This window comes from Camelus bactrianus, chromosome 3, assembly GCF_048773025.1.
Source record: "Camelus bactrianus isolate YW-2024 breed Bactrian camel chromosome 3, ASM4877302v1, whole genome shotgun sequence".
NCBI classification, from domain to species: Eukaryota; Metazoa; Chordata; class Mammalia; order Artiodactyla; family Camelidae; genus Camelus; species Camelus bactrianus.
In genome coordinates, this window is record NC_133541.1 from 12,986,009 (window position 1) to 13,007,825 (window position 21,817).

Below are 21,817 nucleotides of genomic sequence, written 5' to 3' on the forward strand. Positions count from 1 at the left end.
ATTTGGGAACTCAGGCTTTGTCCATCATGGTCCACATGTGGCCTCTAAAGTTGACACAAAATAAGCGATAATACTGAGGCTCCTGGAAGGTAGTTTATTGCCAGGCATGAGGTGGCCTCAGTCACCTCTCTTCACATTCTGTTGGCCAGAACTCAATCACATGACCTTACTTAAATTGAGTTGCAAAGGACCCGGGGAAATGTAACCTCACTGTGTTTCTAGGAGGAAAACAAAGCAGGTCAGGTGAACATATAACATGTGTCACTATCACATCCATCTAGTATACCAGGTAAAAAGGATTTTTTTTTCTTTAATTACAGAGAATGTCATTTCAATACTCTATTTTACTTTGACATATAAGTGAAATATTGCTTTTAAATGTTATTCTAAGTAACTGGCTTAAAACCTTTTTAGAGTACATTGTTCTAAAACCTTTATATTCCAACTGAGAAAAAAGTATTTATCTAGGAGATGCCCAAGAACTTGATAACATATTTCCTCGACAGAACTCCCAAATGGCTGTTGGTTAAGGGGAAATATTTGTGCAGACTACAAACTTAACGGATGGATAGAGTCTGTTACCCTCCGGCTTCCAAAGTGTTTATGTCTGATTGGAAACTCTTTAACTTGTATCAAAAACTGGAAAAACACTTTCGTGTCTGAGATTTTTCTATCTGTTGAAATTGGCAGTAAAAGAAATTTTGAGCATATGAAATTACCTGGTTCCATTTTTTGAATCTAAAGCTTTAGGTGATATCTGGGTGCAATAAATAAACTGTAGCTCTAATTATCCTTTTAATAATGTTTACAGAAACCAAGGGCAGGTTGTAAATAGAACAGGAGAGCAAAATATAAGATGAAGGTATTATTGCTGATAATGACTTACTCTTTTGAAACATTGGAAGTTTCCGTTTCAAATGCAGAATTAAATCTCTGCTTCGGAGCACAGAGATGTAGTCTTTGGAGACTGAAAATTTGTCTCTTGTTTTTCTTGAAGCTCTCAACTCAGTAAGAATGGTTTATGGTTATTTTTAATTAATCTGCTGCAAATGTATCTATTCAAATGTTACCATACCAAGGCACTTTGGGGTCACGTGGCTTTATACCTGGAATTGTGTGTGAAAGTGAGGCTGGGCCCTACCAGAGTTGAACAACTTCTGGAAACCATGAAACCCGCTAGGGCCATGCCCTCAGTCACCCTAAGGCAGGACTCAGCAAGAATTGCCACCTAAGACTTCCGGACACACTGCATCTGCCTTCCAGTTTTCGTGAGTGAGTCCTCTCTTTAAGGAAATATAAACTCTGTATTCTGAGACACTAAAAAGAAGGTGGAAATTTTAATGTATTTGAGAAGGAAAGAAATTTGTTTCACAGCAGAGGTCCCCCTCCACCTGCCTTTTAATGGCTGTAAAAAGGCAGCCGTAACAATGACATGTCCTGTTCCCCTCATAAAAGCATAGGCGGTGAGAGGCCTGGCTTTTAAAAGAGTTAAGTAGTTTTAGACTTAGAAAAACGATACTTCTCTTCAGTAATCCAGGTTAGAACAAAAATTGTTCAGCACATTATTTTACCGAAATCCTCACCTTTCATGATTGTAATTTGTAGGAAGTTGTAGGAAGTTGAAGTCCATCACTTCAACATGTTTGGGTCTCTTAAACTTCAGTCTCCTTGTATGGAAAATGAAGACCCCGTGGTGCCTCTGAAGAGCTATATACAGAGTAAAATTTAAGAGCACAAAGCCCTTTTAAAATTTGACATGATGAAATAGTTCAGTAATTGCCGCACCATGATTGAGATAATTTAGACAATTTTCAATCCAGTGAAATTTTTCAAAATTGAGATGGAAGTGACGTATAACATTATATTAGTTTCAGGTGTACAACATAATGGTTCAATATATGTATATGATGTTATTCACATTTTTATCATAATATGCTGCCATTAGTCCATGCTCTCCACTCCTCACTCATCCCTTCTTTCATCCATCCATTCATTCTCCATCAGTTACTGCTGATGTGGTTCTCATAAGTCATTGTGCTAACTTACGGGGGTGCATGAATGAATAAGACTAAGTACCTGCTCCCTGGGAATTTATGATCTGGTACAGGTGGCAGGTGAATGATGTTATGATACGTACTATGAGAAAGGTAGATGCAAAGTAGTACAGAGACGAGGTAGATGATTTATCTAACTGAGCAGGGTGTGGGTCAGGTAAGGGTGGTGATCTGTCTATAGAAGTCATCAAGCTGTAGACTTTGTGAAGACAGGACTGTCTTACTCACCTCAGTTTCTATCCCTCTGCTTACGGTGTGCTGCCTGACACTTAGGAGATGCTGATGTTGGATGAATTAACGAGTGAGTGAACAAATGAATGAGCACTGTGATTTACTGTGCTTTGCAGGAAGTTAAAAGAGAAACAGGAAGATACTTCTGCCCTCAGAAATATTACATTTACAATGTGGTAAATGTGTTAGATTTATAACATATTTCATTTATAATTATATTATCATGCATTGTCAATAAATATTTGGTGCGAAGACAGAAATGTCCCCAACATGTTGTTGGCGAGAAAATTTACTAAATTCTCAAATTTCCTACTTGTAGGCTAAACAGACTTCTTTTCTGATTGAGACATTTAATAAGATCCCACCTTACCCAATACTTTACCTGATAGCAGTAGTGATCCAGACAGAAGTATATCTTCAACAGCAATGGCAAAGCCTTCCTCTTGAGTATGAACAAATCATAAAACTCATGAATGCAGTTGGGGAAATCATTTTTCAAATGCTTATTTCAGGTGAAAGTAATGGGATCCGTATAGTTCAGATGTCAGAAAGAAATATGTTGGGGGGGTAGTAGACTTATTCCATCTATTTCTTCCTTGCTGGCAAAACATAGGCTGGGCGTTTTGGAAGGCTGCAGAGCAAAGTGCAGGCTTTTTTTAAATTGAAGTAGAGTCAGTTCATAATGTGTCAATTTCTGGTGTACAGCATGATGTTTCAGTCATGCATATACATACATATATTCCTTTTCCTATTCTTTTTCATTACAGGTTATGACGAGATATTGAGTATAGTACCCTGTGCTATATAGAAGAAATTTGTTGTTTATCCATTTTATATATAGTGGTTAGTATCTGCACATCTGAACTCCCAATTTATCCCTTCCCACCCCTTTTTCCCCTTGGTAACCATAAGTTTGTTTTCTATGTCTGTGAGTCTGTTTTTGTTTTGTAAATAAGTTCATTTGTGGTTTGGTTTTTTTTTTTTTTTTTTTTAGATCCCACATGTAAGTGATACCATATGCTGTTTTTCTTTTTCTATCTGGCTTACTTCACTTAATGATGATCCCTAGGTCTATCCATGTTGCTGCAAATGGCATTATTTTATTCTTTTTCATGGCTGAGTAGTATTCCATTGTATAAATATACCACAGCTTCTTTATCCAGTCATCTGTTGATGGACATTCATGTTGTTTCTATGTCCTGGCTATTGTAAATAGTGCTGCTATGAACATTGGGGTGCATGTATCTTTTCAAATTGGAGTTCCCTCTGAATATATGACCAGGCGTGGGATTGCAGGCTCATATGGCAAGTCTATTTTTAGTTCTTAAGAAAAAAATGCAGACTATTATTCATCCCTGAGTTCAAATCCCAACTCTGCTCTTTATCGTAAATATGACCTTGGCCACTTCTCTGCTTTGTGCCTTAGCATGCTCATCTTTAAAAAGGGGTGAAGTGACTTCCTGGCAGGGTTGTTACCAGGATTCACTGAAAGAATACACGTGGAGAGCTGAGCACTGTGCCTGGCACACAGGGAGCACTCCATACATGCAGTTGTTGTTCTGGTATATTCTGCAGTAGACTTTACAGTGTCTTATCATGATCTAACCTCAAATCTGCAGTCACCAGCCTGGTCCTCCATGTGGGTAGCTGGAAGCAGAGCAGAAGTGCAAATACACAAAAACTAGACCAGGAAAAAAAATGGTTTTTTAACAATGACTCTGTTGGTCTCTTTGTCAGGAAACAGTGCCCGGATGTTGTGGCTTTTCTGGCATGCCCTTATGAAGGGGTGGTGGACTCTGTATACCAAAACCAGTATTAGACACTACTTCCAAATGTGTTCTGGTTAGCTATCTGAATGGCTTTTCACTGGGTCACCCGTTGACTCCAAGTACTTTCGAATGTGAGCAATTTCACACGGACTTGCCATCCTGCCCTTGGTGTGCAGATGAGATCAATTCTTCACTGAGGTCTTTTAAGATCATAAAGAGCTAAGTTTATGTTTTTTGCTATGTTGTCTATTACGCACAGATTTCGAAAGCCTCACATTGGACAGAACCAATGCATTTACAGAATTAACTAGGTTAGATCAGTCTGACAGTATTTAAGTTCCCTTCCAGCAACACAGTAAATAGGCTCACTGTCAAACCAAATGATGCATCTATGGCCCCTCTGTCTAAACCACACCATCTTGTTTGGGAACCATATTACCTGAGTAGGGGCCCTGTTTGTATTCAACTTGCATTTGTTTCTCTCTTCCAACCTCTCCCCGTGTAGCAATGAACAAAATATATTGACCTCTAGGGATATTACTTTAATAGCTGCATTTTCTCCAGGACCTAAACACACAGAATTAGAAAAACTTCTATTTATATAATTTTCAAGGTAATTTAAAGTTGAAACGAACTTTTTTGGACCTATATCTTTAGCAACTGGATTTTTAATAGCTTGGAAGTGCGTTGATGCTTGAAAATGTACATTTTTGGAAGGAAAAAGTTCAGAAATTGTGACCTACTTAACTTTTAGTGGATTGGACCACTGAGCCAAGAGGCGTGGTGACCACCCACTGGGGCGTCAGGCATGGTGTCATGATTGTCAAACTCCAAGCCGAGGGCAGTTATAATTAAGTGAAAATAATCACTATCGGAGCCAGAGAAATTCCAGAACCAGTCATGTGGGTTTAGCACCTACACTGCATTCCAGGTGAGCCTGTCCTGGTATCTGAAATCAAGCCTTGGCAGGCTGGGGATCTGACAGGTTTGTTGAATGAATTAGAACACCACACTGTCTCCTTCCATAATAAAATTCTTTCCTGCCCCCCAACCCTTACAAGCATAAGTGAAATCATTAGAAGGAACCATAATCCAAGGCCACCCTGGATTAGAATAGGTGGCTATAACAATAACAAAACCCCTTTACAGGAAATCCTATATTTGGAAAACCATTAGAAATAAATTCACGTGGCTGATTAGAATTCAGAAGCCCTAGCTACTGCCCTTTCCGTTTTAGACTCTGAGCTTAACTCTCAGTGGTATCAGCCTTAGTGAATCCAAACTGTGACCACAGAAAAAGACATTGAGAGACCAGAAGCCCAGCATGTGAGCCTCCAGTGCTCACCCCCCACTGACAGCTGCCTGCCCTGCTCTATTCTTCTCATTCCTCCACTTTCCATCAGAGAAGCCCGCGCACCTTGATTTTACTAATCGGTACCAATTCGAAATGCACTTAACGCGGTGTAAGAAGAGAAACGGCTATTCATTTTGTAGGACGGGAGGACCATTTGTTTTTGTTGTGGCAGTGAGGCCCTTGGTCTGGTGTGATGGTTCTTAGCTGGTGGGGCAGTGCCCCGAAAGCCGTTTTTGAGTCAAGTTTGTGAGCGTGGTTTGGTTATCATAACGATTGGAGGAGAGCTCGTGGAATTCAGGCGGGAAGGACAGGGATGCTAGTGACCTGCAGTGCATAGAAGAGTTTTGCACAGCAAAGACAGTGAAGAAATATTTGTGAGCTTATTGACATTCATGTAGGTTAAAAATACTGTTCATAATTACTGGGTTCCAGGATCTAATGCCTATGTCTATGTAAACATGAAGTTTCTTTTTATTTTTTTTTCCTGAGAGTGAGTATGTATTGATTTTTTAAGAATGAAACTATCAAGTACATTAAGGGATAATAGAACTCGGAGTCAGAACTCCCCCAGGAGGTGTGGGTGCTTCCAGACAACCCCCTGACAGCTGCCAGGCTGCTTGTGGTGTAGCCGACACCAGCACCTCATATTGGTGTCTGACTTTGCAGCTGTTGGATTCAAGGTGAAGTAAGTACACAATTAGGTTTTTTTTCCCCCCTTCCTGGGTAGAAGAACCTGACCAATTACATATTTAGAAGCATGGTATTTTATTATTATTTACTTTTCTTCTCTTTCTCCTTTGTTATATAGTTAGGGAATTCTATTACTCCTTTTGAAATTAGGTATGTAGGTCAATATCTATAAATCTTATTATAGGATGGTGAAGGGAACACGACCAAACATTTGTTACAGGAGTGTTGGGTTCCATTGGCAATGGCAACCACTGAAATAGTCCTACTCGTGTCTCTGGTACTGTGATAAAGGTACCGTGAATATCCTTCATCAGCACAAGTGGGAGGCAGTATTATCTCAGTTTACAAATCAGAAGACTGAGGCTTGCTGAGTCAAAGTCATAAACATGCTTGTGGTTGGGAGCGGGCATTCAAACATGTGTAGGTCCAGTAACTCAGACCACACTTGCAACCACTCCACAGTTTGCTGCCAGTCAGATGTCTGCTGCTGCCTGATCATCAGCCAAAAGCAAGACCACATTCTCGTCCCCTGTAAAGGTTGCCCAGTCTGTACCTGAAGGCTCTCCATGGAGATCAGCCAACACCTACCCAGGAATGTCCCCCTTGAGGAAATCTGCACAGCGAACTTAAACAATGTAGTGTCCCTGAGGCTGAAGGTTCCCGACCAACATCAGAACCAAAACACACTCGATTTCTATTATTAATAACATTCAAAGTCAGTGATAGTGGGGCTGATTCTGTAATTGAGTGCGTTTACATTTGGAAAGAACACCAGAGACTTTTGTTTGGTGAAGTAGGAATGGAACTAATGAGGCTCAGACAGACTGCCTCCCCAGGAGGGTGGGAGAGGAACATTCCACAATAATCCATGTTGGGTAACTCGTCCAGAAAGGAAGGTCCTCTTCACCCCCAGCTGCCAGGGACAGGGCTAGTGAATTAGGCCTCATCCTCCATCTCCCCAGAGTGGCAAGGCTATGCACACTGGGGACATCCCCTCCATCACTGCGCCTCCCTGGGCTCCTGGTGGGAACTGACACCCATCGTGACTGGTGCTACTGCTACGAGCTGGACTGGCCCATGTGTCAGATTGATACCAGGCAGCTTTCTCTTTCTTCACTCTTACTCCTTTCCCTTTTCTCCTAAATATCATTACTATTGCTTGTCCTCAGGTAGATATTTTTCAATTGTTACATTTTTTAGAAAAACTCCAAAGGCAGTATTTTTCAGTATGATAGAAAGAGCAACTTTGGAAAGAAACACCAGGCTTGATGAGTGATTTCTGCCTCCTTTGACCTGTTGACCTCTGGGGTGGAGGGTTGTCCTTCACTGCCTGCTAAGTATTTCATCCAGCATCCAAGATGAGTAGCAATGACATGACCTTCGATAATGTTCACGTTATCTTCCAGGCCCTATGTTCCTCTGCCAGCTCTTGCCTTGGGTGAGATCCTTACCTTCTTTGTGCCTCCGTTTCTCATCTGTAAAATGGAGAAATAACAGTGCTTCATAAGGTAGTTGTTACTGATTAGCTGAAATAAAAACACGTAGAACAATACATAGCACATAGTAAGTGCTCAGTAAAGTGGTCTGATAGTGGTAATAATCATAGTGGTTGTAAAAGTAGATTAGTCATAGATGCTCACAACAGTCTTGAACAGTTTTGCAGAATTTAAGTGGCTGTACTGTGAAGAACCATTCAGCTAACAATGGGTAGAAACTGAAGTCCTCTAAACCGGAGTCCATGACCCATGGCACTGCCGACCTTTCGGTCTGCGTAACTCTTTGTTGTGGGGCAGTTCTGTGCATTGGAGGCCATGAGGCAGTATCCCTCATCTCTGCCCTCTGGATGCCAGCTACACACCTCATGTTGTGACAACCAAAAACGTCTTTTCAAAATTGCCAAATATCCCTGGGGATGAGAGTTATGTGCAAAATTGCCTCTGTTTGAGACCCACCGGTGGAAACCAATATTCTGTCTTTTTCACTATCCTCATCATGAAGGAAAATCCTCTTTTATATTTTCCTAAACAGATGAGCTAAGTGATGAGGCATTTCTTTATTTTAGAAAAGAAGCATTTGCTTTCCAACTCCCAAACTATGTAATTACTTTAAATAATCAGCTTTGTGGGTGTAATCAAAGCCCAATTCAATTAAAATAAATAATGATATGCAGCTAGGAAAATGTCCCTCTGGTCAGTGATTACAATAAATACACTTTGTTCTTTCAAATTCTCTGGCTGACACCCTGGGAATGAAGGCAGTCCTGAGGAGATACTGGGCTCTCCCAGTCCTGAGGGCTGCCTGGGCTCCACATGCTGCTGCAACTGTAGGAAGAAATGAAGGTTTGGAGGAGAATGCTGATTTTCTGTACAGAGTGTTATCAGAGCATCTCTCTTCCGTAGCTTAAAGGAAAGGATACTTTCTCATATTTATTTAAAATTTTAATTTTCAAAAGTGGGACGTTTCCTGGAGGATCCATGCTGTCTCCTCTTTCTTATCACCAAGGTTTTTAATTTTCAAAAGTGGGACGTTTCCTGGAGGATCCATGCTGTCTCCTCTTTCTTATCACCAAGGTTTCCTAGCCAATCATGTCACCCTTTTCCTGCATGGGCACCCAGGATGACATCTGGCCTCTGGGTAGGGTCTGTCTGGAGCCACAGGAATTTGTTACCGAGTCCAATCTTGTTCTGCTCATTGCATGGCAGGCCAGTACATCAGGAGACAAGGTGTCGGGGCAAGGAATAATGACTTTATTCAGAAAACCAGGAGACTGAGAAGATGGGGACCATCTTACCCAAGTCAGAATTCAAGCTCCTTTTATACCAAAACGGAGGAGGGGTGTGGTTGTTGTTGCAAACTTCTTGGTGTCGGAATCCTTTGTTCATAGGTCAGGTCACAATGTTTCTATAAACCTCCAACAAGACAAATGTTATTCTCTGTTCTGCAAGGTTTTATTGCTATATGAATGGAAAAGTGTTATACCCTTAAACGTCAGAGGCTTGAGAATGGGCTCTCCTGTACATTTCAGGTTTAGGCAACATTCTTTTACAAAAGGTGTAGAACCAGCATGACTCAGCACAGGAAACAGTGCAGGGTTAGAGCCCTAAAAGAACGGATCTAATGTGGAGTCCAATTTGTTCTTCCTTATTACAAATTCCCATCACCCTTTGGGGGCAGGTTTTCCCACCTGCTTTTCTTCATGACAACACAGGGCAGGTGACACCTGAGAAGCATTGCTGAGTGGTGTTATTTGCCTCTAACGGGAGAATCATAAACCCACTTGATGTTTTACGTGATGTAGCCAACAGTGAGGACCAACTGTTTCTCACCTTTACCCTTAAAGCTCTAAACGTGCTCGTGCCAGGTGTCTCTCTAAAGCTTTCCTGCTAATCTGCTGGCATCCTGCACCTCCTGTCCTCCTGTTCCTTTTGTAGGCAGGTGACGAGTTCAGTCTCCTCTGGCAGGTTTTCCTGTTCTTTTGGAGGTTGCTTCACCCCAGGAAGTCCCAGAAACTGCATATTGTGCTTAAGTGGCGGAAGTTTCCCTCCGATGGTGGTTTCCTTTTGTCCACTTTCTTTCCTTGAATGTGTTTAGGTTCCAGGCACCATCAGGCAGGGGAGATGAGCACTTTGAGGCTAGCTGTGTTGAGATTTACCCATTTTACAGATGAGGAAACAGATACAGAGAGATTTAACAGGGTGTAGGCTCTCATACCTATGAAAGAGAAGAAAACCTAGATTCCAATTCGAGCAGGCTAACCTGAGGGTCCCCGCTCTGTGCTCACACTCTCCTGCCCTGACCACCTCCCCACATGGACATCACCAGCTCTACCCACAGCTATTGCAGACACGCCCAGAACACAAATCCTCCATCACCTTGCATCAGCCTAATCTAATCACAACTGTTTGTCAGAAACCTAAACCACCCATGTTTCATCGATCTTCCATTATCATCAAAACTTAGTGGTGTGGGGAGTCCCTCTGGGTTTACTGCCTCTTTGAAATGACGTTGACTCCCAGACTTCCTTCCTCTCAGTCGATTTCACCCCAGATAAGGATGGAATGATAAGGCTTTCTTTAGGTTTCCCTGGATCATTCTAAGAGAATTAGGCCAAGCAAACACCCATCAGAGACCTTGAAACTCAGGGTAAATCACAACACAGCTAGCCTCCTGAAGAAGAGGGGAAGGGAGAGAGAAAAAAAAAGGGAGAGAGAAAGGAAAGGTAGAGAGAGCTGACTCTGTGAGAGCCCAGCTCCGGCCTCTGAGCCATTGCTGTCCAGCTCCTCTTTCCGTTCTGTCACCTACCACCCTTCCTTCCTGGAGTCAGTATATTCCCTTCTGCTTAATCATGTTTGAGTTGCATCTTGGTCCTATGAACCAGCTGGAGATCAGACCTCAAAAAAAGGGCCCACAAACTCCATCAGGACAATGTCTTGCTCATTGTTATGATGCCAGGGTCTCGCCCAGCACCTGGCTTGGACAGCAGAGCTGCCCGTTCCTTGGAGAAGGAGAACTCCTGATGTCAGAACTGTGACCCCTTCTCCTGGGGTCTTACTTTGGTCAGTTACTGGAACCAGAAAACAAATTCTTGTTTTCTGTAAGCTGAGCCACCTGGGACATTCAGAATGGGTGACTGTGGATGCCACCAAGTGTAGGATTCACTGATAGCCCAAAGCCATCTGGTCATTGCCCTCTTCTATTCTCATGGGAATAGTTTCCTCCTAGTGCCTTTGGAGGGGGTGTTTCTTTTGTAAATTTGAAGTAGGATCCATATTCTCTTATTCCATAGATTTCTTTTAACTAACTCTTTAAAAATAGCTCTCCCTTGCATATATACATCTTCTTTTAATTTTTTTATAAATCTTTACACCTTCTTTCATCTTAACCTTGCCATAACTAGCAAAATAGTGGGGCAATTTTGAACACTAGTGCAAACACAGATGAGACATTGATGCTTGGAGTCCGCTAGTGAAGCCATCAAGGGTTAAACGTCTGGGCTCCCTTTGTCCCCAGCTGGACACAGGCATGGCAGCAATGACAGTGCTGAAGTGTGAGTAGCCTAAGAAGACAGGATGTGTTTAAGTGCCCTGTCCACTCTGTGTTTTACTAGAAAGTGTTTTAATGCTTTAAATAGACTTTGGAGGTCAGCTTCCAGGAGCCCAAAAGATCAGATCATCTTTTCCGGAATAGCAGCAGCCTACCCTCGAGGAATGGGTCTGGGACACAGGGATGTAAGCCAAGCATCCTCTGTCATTCTGACACCTTTATTAATGTGCCGTGGTAAGGAATGAAATAATCTATTCATACATGTTTTAGCTAAGCCTGGAATATACATTTTTAAGTCAGGAGGAGGGGAGGGAGTTGAGTAGAGAAAAAAACAAAAAGCTAAAGGGAACTAAAAAAAAAAATCTGGATAGACTTTGCAACCATAAATGGTAAAACTAACCCTGTTGCACTGCCAGCTACAAGAACAGCCGAGGAAGGTTTTGATTTACAGGAACAGCTCAGCAAGGGCCTTGTAGAGAGCTTCATGCCTGCTATAAAAATGTGATTAGCTATAAAACAGAGAGCTTTAACAAGAAAATTTAAGCATAGGCAACAGACCGACTCAAAAGTAAACAAAAAAACAGAAATTACTGCCTTCGTGGCTAACCCAAGTCGATAAAGGCCAGGATTAGGGGAATTCTTTTTCAGACTTGTGATATAATTAATAACTTCTAACTTTTAGATTCAAAGGAAATAAAAAGGAAAGATGACCTTGAACTTTACAAATGACTTCCATCTGCCTTTCATCTGCGGCTTTTGCATTTGAGGTGTGCATAGTCCTAAAGCATGAAAAAGAGTCCTCTCAAAGAACAACTCCCCGTTTCAGACTCTCCCTGGACACCCAGGCTGGGAGGAAATAAAAGTGGGAGCATTCAGGGCCTCGGGAGGGGAGAGTGTTTAAGTCTGCAAGTCCCCCAACTCCAGGGCTCTTTGCAGCCTGTCCCCACTTGCTTTGTAGCAAGTCTGCAATATGCCCCTGCACTGTGTTGAAGGTCTTTGGCCAGAGGCAGAATCAGTTCCAAATGATGGTCCTTTTGAGAACAAGGGGCCCTCCTAAGTTTGTCTGAAGAGGTCCATTGACTGATTATGAATATGAATATGTAGTTAAAGTATTTGCACATCTAGGGCAAGCACCGGGGTGATTTCTTACATCACAACAGCTGTGATCTGTGGATTTCTCACTGTGTGTCGGTCATCATGAAGAGTACTTTGTATGGATTATCTCTGTGTCTCCCAACAAATACTCTCAAGTAAGTTTTATTATCTCCATGTTACAGATGGGAAAATCATAGCCAGAGAGATTATTACACAACCAATAAAAGTTGGAGTTGGGATCAACCCAACCTGTCTGATTTCAGAACTCAAGCTCCTAGCCTCTATTCCAAAAAAGTGATGGTACTAATGACGGGCCCAGGGTTGGAGAGTCGAGCTTCAGTTGCAGTCTATTTCTCTGTCCTGCAAAATACCAGGTCTGCTTCTGTTCTTTGCTTAAACCTGATGTAATTGCAGTGCAGAAATCTTTGCAAGATTTCTGCATAAAAGGCATGCAGAAAGAGTCCTCAGGCCAAGCACAAGGTTCCCTTTGTATCTTTTTGCCACCCCTCATCCTTTGTGCCTCTATTTCTTTTTTTTAAAATATTTCAAAAAATTTAATTAATTAATTTATTTATTATTGAAGTATAGTCCATTACAATGTGTCAATTTCTGATGTACAGCACAATGCCTCAGTCATGCATACACATACTTATGTTCGTTTTTTCTTCCCCCTGTTTCTTATCCTTGTCCTCCTGAGTACGTTTGGCCCCAAATTCTTGCTGTCTGGGAATGAAACCCTGCTTTATTGGAATATGTATGGCATGCTGGGGTTAACTGCAATTTCAAGTTCTTCCATCATTCCAAAAAACACTAGTACATTTTACTGCCTCAGAATACATAATTTAGTATTTTTTAAGCATGAAATGATCATCGTCATGCTTTAAAGTTGTAGTTGTCTTTCTAAATGTCAGTTTTCTCTCTGCAGTGTTACACATTGGGCTTGAAAGGGAGGAAAGGGATTGTTTTAAATTAGAAGGGTTTCCAGACACATTCTAGAATTTAAAATAAATAAAATCATGATGTGACCTGGTTTTTTTTCAATTACTCTTTGTCCTATAAGTTGAATCTCCACCTAGTCATTGATTAAGACAATCCTCTGCTCGCCACGTGTACAAACGTAATTTTCTACTGTAATCATCCCATGCAACTGTCTCCAGCTTCATTAGGATACCACTTGTGGTATAATTTTACCAGTATTGGAGTTTTAAAAGGAGTTTTCTATTAAAAGGTATCCTTTTAACATGGCTTTATAAACTAGAGCGGATTTTTCCTTTTCAAAATGGCTTCAATGCTGATTTCTGTTAGAATGAGATCTATATTAATTCTAAGATGGGCATTGAGAGCCTGTAGAACCATTCCCTCTTCCTGGAATCTCATCCTCTTCATGGGATGAATGCTAGTTTCAATTAGTGATCCCTTCTTTGGAGGCCTTTTCTCCATCCTGCATGGCTTCAGTGCCCACTGTACCCTTTTCCATGCACCTGTGTACCTTTATCATGCCAATTTTGCCCTTACATGTGAAGGTTTGTTTAAGTTTTATATCTCCATTGTTTAGCAAATAGTTAGATAGTCAATGAATATTTCTGTTGAGTGAGTGAATGAATGAATAGGCTTTTACCAAAAAAAGCAGAGCATGCAGGATAAACTTACTGGTAACTCAGCACGAGGCAGGTTATGGGAAGATCTGTAAGTTGCAGGCACCATGTTATCGAGATCGATTTAAGTGTGAGATCCTGCCCTCCAGGGGACCTGAGTGATTTCTGAAGTTGGTATTTCTGTTGGGCCATAGGGAATAGATCCTCTCTGGTTAGGTGAAGATTGACGGAGAAATAATGCCAGGACCAAGTGATGATAAAACTGCAAGGTCTAGGAAGTCTAAAAGTGTAACACAAATTCAAGAATAGAACGTGAGTGGAAGAGAGAAACTCATCGAGGAAGACTGAGCGAAGGATACTTTTTGGTGACACATTTGAAAGGGTCTGAAGCGTCTGACCAAGAAGTTACATTTAATTTTGAAGGCAACTGGAGAGCAAACGTAAGTTTTTGAGCCAACGAATGATAAGATTGAAAAAGTGCTATGAGATTAATATAACAATAGTGTGTAGTATCTCTAGGGATAATAAGAAGTTGAATGAGCAGAGAAATCTCCTCACAGTCTATTTCTAGATTCTAGGCTTGAGGTAAGGAGACATAAATTGGAAGTGGGGAGAGTGGGGGGAGTGGGGACAGAATGCTGGAGGTGACAAAAACATTTTTCTTAAGAGTTAGCAGACTATCTATATACACAAAGCTTAATTAAGCTATCAGAGAAACTCATTTGCCTCTCTCTTATCTTAAAAAACTTTCCTGAAAAGCAAAATTGTGAAATACTGCCTTTTTCTTTTCCTCATAATGTGTTTAAAAATGAGCAAAGAAATCAAATTTCTACTTTAAAGCCAATGCTGTTTTGGATTTTATAAAAACTAACCAGCATCCTAGAGCAAAGAACTAAAGAAATGCTATTTCCAAAATTTACCAATTATTTCCAACTTGTTATTAGGGTAAAATAGCAATATTCTCTTGAGACCTACCTCCTCACTTATATTTTAGAGGGAAATTTGGTGATGATTCAGAACACTTATAATAACATGGGAAGTTGCAATGTGAAAGCAAAATATTCCTTCCTGACTTTTAATGTGTTTTCCAGAAGTTGAGACACAGGGAATGTAAGTAGAAGCCAAGAAAAAAGCAATAGAAAGGGGGTCCTTTAATAAAAATCACTGAAAAACAGATCATCTGTAATTTCTTAAAAAAAATAACTGGTAGTTATTTTTTAAATGGTTATCAAGGATTATTATGAAAGCATGACAAATTCTAGAACAACGTAGAGTCAGTTCTCATTCTAACTTAGTAGCCATCACCTAAATCTAAATCTTGACTTTAACCTTGATTTCCAAGTTGCACATAAATTTTGCATATGCACATGTACATTTGGGGAGCACATTGACATTTTATTAGTTTATCCAAGGGGTCATCATGCCTAGTTAAGAACTTCAGAGCTAGGCTAGTGGTTCTAAAGAAAATCTCTTTTGTCTTTACTAGTCAATAATGAAATGAATGAAATGAAGATGGCGTGTTGTGTTTTTTTTGTAAATATAGAAGACTATTTTATTTGAAATAGTGATGATAGATTCTAGTTGACAATATTGTTGTCTCTAATTAAAAAAGGATTCACTTTCTTACTTTCACTTCTTTAAGATTCATAGAGCTCAAATGTGTTTGCTATACAGTGACTCATAATTAACATTATTGAGTTTGGTTACTGAAGAAGGAGTCTGGGCTGAAAGTGTACAGCAGTTTTCCACAACAAAGGTTAAATCAAAGAATTCCTTGAATAATGCTCAATTAACTCTGGATCAAGTTAATCTGCAAACTGTCTTCTTTTAGATAGGGTAGGAAAACTATTTATTTGCTAGAGCAGCCTAGCCTTCTTTTTAACTATGCAGATTCTTGTACTCTCCCTGCAGGGGGCTATGAGGTGGTAGGGCACAGAGGGACTCAGGAACATGCATTTTTTTCATTAAACATTCCCCAACTGGTTCTGAGGTAGGTGTGCTCAAATCATACTTTGATCATCACTGGACGAGGAGGTAAACTGTAGTTGTCCACGTGAGAGAGAAGGAACAGCCAGGTCTCTGTGAGGCTTGGGAAGGATCCTCTAGTAGAAGAACTTGACCCAGGTTGAAGGTCAACTTCTACCGTTCACTCCCTGAATCTTTTTCCTATTGTGTAATTGAGAGATACATTAGCTTCCTGGGCTGCCAGAACAAAGTGTACCGCAAGCCAGGTGACTTAAAACAATGGACAACAACTGGAGACTAGAGGTCCATCACGAAGGCGTCAGCAGGGCTGTTTCCCCTCTGAGCCTGCATGGAAAGCTTCTTTGTCCCTTCCTGGCCTCCAGTGATATCCATTGAGCCTTCGTGTTCCTTGGCTTGTAGCTGCAGTCACCCCGTTCTCTGCCTCTGTCACCCATGGTGGTCCCCCTGTCTCTTCTTGTTAAAGGACATCAGTCATATAGACTAAGGATCCTTTCCACTCCAGTATGACCTCATCTTTCCTAAACCAATCACCTCTGCAAAAATCCTACTTCCCAATACAGGTCACATTCTGAAGTCCTGGAAGTTAGGATCTCCACTTATCTTTTTGGAAGACACAATTTGCCCATTGCAGAAGGAGGAAGGGGGTGGGCTCGAAAAGGTCAGGGGTTCTGAAATCAGAGTCAGTGACTGGTTCAGCATGACTCTTTAAAGGTCTCTTGAGAAACAAGCTAAAATTACAGGTTTCTTTAACTCGACCTCCAGAGTCTAACTTAGGAAGTATGAGATTGTGCCTTGGGATCTGTATTAATTACCACTTTGCAGGAAATACCCTCTCTGAGGGACCCTACCAGAAGCAGCCACTTAACTGCTGTTTTACTGAATGTACTGGGTAAATGATAAGTTAGGACTCCATAAAACTTATGCAGTAAGCACGTGTAACTACGTGCAGTGTCTTCACAGTGCTCTGCTCCCACGCGGCCCTCTGTTTCGGCCGGGGCAGGTAAGTGGTGTTCACACATTACACTTGTTTACTTAATCGTCCCATGCTCTTAAAGAAAATTAAAGCTTCTCTTAAGAACAGTTTTTTATAAAATTAAGCACAGTTTTGATGTTTTCATTTTTCCACTATTTCATTATCAAAGGGATGATGAAAATTGGGTCATTTGCTCTCATTATGACTGTTTTCTTTTCATTAATCGGGGCAAAAGCTCTGCTTGAAGTGGAATCAAAATGCGAATACGAGCTCACCCGGGCCTCTGAGGGTTTCAAGAGGCCATGCATTTGATAAAAATGGCATGTTGAAAAGTCCGCCTTTCAAGCTAGAATACAGATAAAATAGAGATGGACTGAAGCGAATGGAGCTCTTCGCTGCAGACACGCTCAATAATACATATGTTGTTAATCCCTGGTCGTTTCCAAGTAATTGCAGGCTTCTTCATGGAACCAATTTTCTGATTTGGGAGACTGAGATAATTCAAATTGCATGTCTTTAAGTAGGATAATAAGTGGAGTCTGCCAGTGCTTGTTTGCATAGCTGCTCATGCTGAAGGAAGGAATTGGACGATGTGTGACTTAAAACGATAGTTTTGTCATTTAGTCCTTTCTTTGGCAAGTGGGGTCACAGCAGTCTAAGTATGAACAAGTGTGTCTGGGGATTGCTGAGTTACATGTTGAGTGGAATTTATAATTTTTACTGTGTAGTTGGCTGTGTCAAGTAATGCATTTAAAAAAAAAGCAAATGTGGTTGATATGTGAACAATTTATAATCCGTGCATAGTTTCCTTTGAGTTTTTTACTTACACTTGTGGTCCAGTGGGACTTTTTCTCTACAGTGTCATTGTCACTGATCTGCATTTAGTTTGCAATATTCCATCCAGTATATTTGCCTCTCTGGTGATGTTGCGTGTAAAATGAGGTACAGATTTTTGATGATTCCTTGCCAGTCTGGTCCACAAAGTATTTTGCCTGAATTATTGTCTCATAGAAAGCATTTTTATATGAATTCCCAAATATTTTAATGTTTGTATGGCATGTATGGATCTAGATTTAGGAGGAGTGTGACTGGATGCAGATGATGTCTGTGAACTTTTCTCAAGGTCAAGTTGAAGATAGAGAGAAATTATTTCTGAACTTTTTTTGGGGAGTATAGTTGATGTACAATTTTGTGTTCATTACAGGTATATAGCAAAGTGATTCGGTTATACATATATGTATATATCTATATTCTTTTAAAATTCTTTTCCATTATACTTCATTATAATATATTTAATATAATTCCTGTGCAATACAGTAAATCCTTGTTGTTTACCTATTTTATATATGGTAGGGTGCCTCTATTAATCCCATACTCCCTGTTTATCCCTCCCCACTCCCCCTTTAGTAACCATAACTTTGTTTTCTACAAGAAATACTGTTTCTTTTCATCATATCTTTTTGGTTCGTCCAGCGTCCACTAAGACTGAAGCCTTGATTTCCAGATTATTAGAGAAGGGTTGCATATTCTCTTGAGAGATCTACTATTGTTTGTGTCTCTGGGTCAATAGTCATCAAAGAGAAGTATGAGAATCTAAGCTGAATAACACTCCAATAGTCCAAAGACTAGCGATGACATCCCATGTAAATATTCAGACCTTCACTGGAAAACGGTAGTTTCAGGCAGAGTAGCACATATATTATCATTCAGTCTCAGAATTTACCGGCTGTTCCTCATCAAGTCGTTGGGTTTTCTCACTTGTAATGGTTTCCTTTTGGCTACAGCTTATGTTTACTGCCGTGCTTCAGTTCTCGCATTTGTGTACTAACCAATTAATTAATGTAAAAATAGTTCTCAAATATTTACTGCCTGGCTGCACACACTCGGGTTAAACAACTTAAGAGAAACTCTCAGTTTAATTGAGGAGCTAGATCCAGGGGGAGAAAATTCCATTGTTGGAATATGATAATTGGTACAGTATAGCACAAGGGCGCGATGTGAAAAAGAATGCGTGAGAAAGAAAGTAACAAGAAATCCACGGGTTGTAAGATACTCCTCGTGAAATGGGCGATTATAATGAAGATGTTCTTCAAACTATTTATTCCTTTACTGTGTATTTACTGAGCATTTCTATGTGTCGGACATTGTGCTGACAAGGACAGGAATGTGGATGGACCTTAAGACTCCCAGGTTGGGAGGAAGATAGTTAAGTGGATGGAACATCACAGCCTTGGGAAGGAGCTGCCCCAGAGAATGGAGGGCAGTACCCTGGAGCATAGAGGCAGGCGCGCTTGAGGAGTAAAGAAAGTGAGGTCCATGGAGACGAGCACAAATAAAAATGGGGTCATTGAAAGAGATGAGGGATCCTCACAGAAACTAACGCAGAGGGTGTCTGGCCTCCAGAGAACGGGACTTGGTATAGTGTGCTGAGGCCAGAAGCTAGGTGGAAATAAATAGGTGCTGATTCTGAAGGATGTGACCTATTTGATTCAAAAGTGGAAGTGTTGGAATTTTATTTTAATAGTATAATTTTTTTATAAGATAATGTCCAATTCAGTCTCCTAAGTGACAGTGAGCTCACTGTAACTCAAAAAGTATATAACTTTAATGGCCTGGAGACATATGATAACAAATGCAATTATATTTTCCCCCAGAACACAAGGATATGACCACCTTATATTGTGCACGGCAGATAAACAAGGTCACACTCAGGCAGTGGCAGGTCCTGGTTTATTCCATCAGCCCTGAGGGGTAAGCTGGCATTGCAGTGACACTTGACTCCACTGTGTCCTCCGTCCTTCAGTGGCCTGGATTCCTGCTCCTTTTGCTGCTCCTGCTGGTTCTGGGCGGAGTGTGGCAAAATATGCTGAGAGTACAGTGAGATGAGTTAACAGAGAGGAGGAAGAGGACAAAGACGGCAGCTCTTTCTGGAGGGGGAAGAGGTCACTCTTCAGGGCATCCAGTTGAAATTTTGCTTGTGCTGCCCAGGAACTTGGTGACTTAGGGAAATCCTTCAGTCTCTCAGGACCTCAGTTCCTTATTTATAAAATGAGAGACTGTCATGATGGCCTCTCTAACTTTGATATTCAAAGACTCCAAGTTCTGTAATTCAATGGCAGGACTCTTTTTATTGCTCGCTTGCTTTCTTGCTTGCTTGCTTGCTTGCTTGCTTGCTTGCTTTCTCTCCTTTTCTTTCTTTCTTCCTTTCTTCTTTTCTTCCTTTCTTCTTTCCTTTCTTTCCTTTTTTTTCCGTTCTTTCTATGTGAGTTACAGAAACTATAAAACTATAACATATGTATTTTGACCTTTGAATCTAAGGCAATTCTTTTAGGTAAAAAAGTTTTCTTTGAGATGATTCAGGTAGAACCTTCACCTTTGACAGGAATTTAAAAAAAAATTTTTGTTTGTTTTGTTTTGAGGGGGAAGGTAATTAGGGTTGTTTATTTATTTTTATTTAATGGAGATACTGGGGATTAAACCCATGGCCTCATGCATGATAAGCATGTGCTCTACCACTGAGCTATACCCACCCTCCCCCGACATGGGGATTCTGAAAGACAATTACAGAAAACAGCTGTAATGCAGAACTCCATGTGGTAATTTCAAATCCAAGAATTAGATTCAAATCCTCTGACAGTTTTCCATCTCCCATCAGTCGTGTCCAAGATACAGCATTTCTTCTGTTTCATCCCTTAGTTGGAGTTAAATTCTTCTGGAGACTAGGCTGCATATTTTTATTTATTTTTTAAATCCAGAATGCTCTTTGTCATCTGACAGAGTAACATATTAAACTGCTTAAAATGCTTTGTGAATGAAATCACATGTCTGAAACGCTGTGTCCATTACGAGAGCTCTCCAAGGGCAGGCTTGTGTTTGTTCAGTCCCCTTTGTCCTTTTTGTCTTACCTAGTTTCTCATCCCCAGGCTTTTTCTCTCTCTTCAATCCCAGTAGTGATCTTAGGCATAAAGCAGATTTCTATGCAAAGGCAGTTTGTTCAAATTGGTAGGGTGGATTACATAAAAAAAAAAAAAAATTATTTGGGCATTTTTTATCTGGTTTAAATGGATTAAAAAGAATCATGATGATCAGAGCTTCAGGGCTGCCCCCTCATCTGATTTTACATTCTCACAAGCTTCTGTGGTTGAAGGAAAATTGCATTGAATTTTCATAAACACATTATTATCTAACTCCCTCCCATCTTAACGTGTTTTGACATCAAATCCTTAAATATGTATTGACGATCTCCACGTGAGAGGCTAAGTAGTGTAACATGCACATTTAAGCGCATGTACACAAGAACATGAACCCACGAGGGCAGGAATTCCTCTTTGTTATTGTTACATTCCTTTTGTCTTCAACAGTGTTTGGCAAATTAAGTTGCTAACGAGATTAAATTAATGAATGTGAGAATAACCCACGTTCACAAGAGGATGAGAACGGTTCCTGTTTTGTACAGCTTGTGTCTGCAGCCCCTAGGACAGTGTCTGCCTCTCATTTGTTGAGTGAGTGAATGGACTTAAGGATTGGGTCCTGGTTGTTAAAGAGTTTACAGTCTGGTTTGGGAGACAGATTGGCAAAATAGTCAAGAGCAGTAATGTTTTGGGACCACAATGGAAAATTATCACAAAACAGTCATATTTTAATTGTCCAAATAATAACATAAATGATTGTTCTAGATATTCAAGGCTGGAAAATAATGTATGACATACACTACCCCTAAGACTTTGACTTTGCTGGATTATTTTTATTTATGTATGTACTGAATAAATCTTTACATGCCTCTATGGTCCAGGCAGTATATCAGGTGCTGGGGAGTCAACAGTGAATAAATAGATGTAGGTCTTGTGCAAATTGAACTCACAGTCAAATGGGGAAAACAGTCTAAAAAAGTAATAAATAAAATGAAAAATTTTGAAGGGAAAAATGAGAGGAGCTACCTCTGAAAGGCTAAATGAGAAGAGTGGAATCTTTGAGCTGAATTTAAGGAATCTACTTTTCAAAGAACATTCCAGGTAGATGAGGCTTTG

The 21,817-nt window shown here is 40.5% G+C and overlaps 1 protein-coding gene and 1 non-coding gene across 2 annotated transcripts in view; one reads left to right on the forward strand and one right to left on the reverse strand.

Moving 5' to 3' along the window:
- The window catches only part of FBXL7 (F-box and leucine rich repeat protein 7), a 385,471-nt gene that overhangs the window by 160,332 nt on the left and 203,322 nt on the right, over positions 1 to 21,817 (forward strand). The gene's annotated exons all lie outside the window — the stretch shown is intronic.
- TRNAD-AUC (transfer RNA aspartic acid (anticodon AUC)) lies at positions 20,249 to 20,321 on the reverse strand. Its single transcript has one exon. It is a non-coding gene; the product is annotated as a tRNA-Asp (tRNA).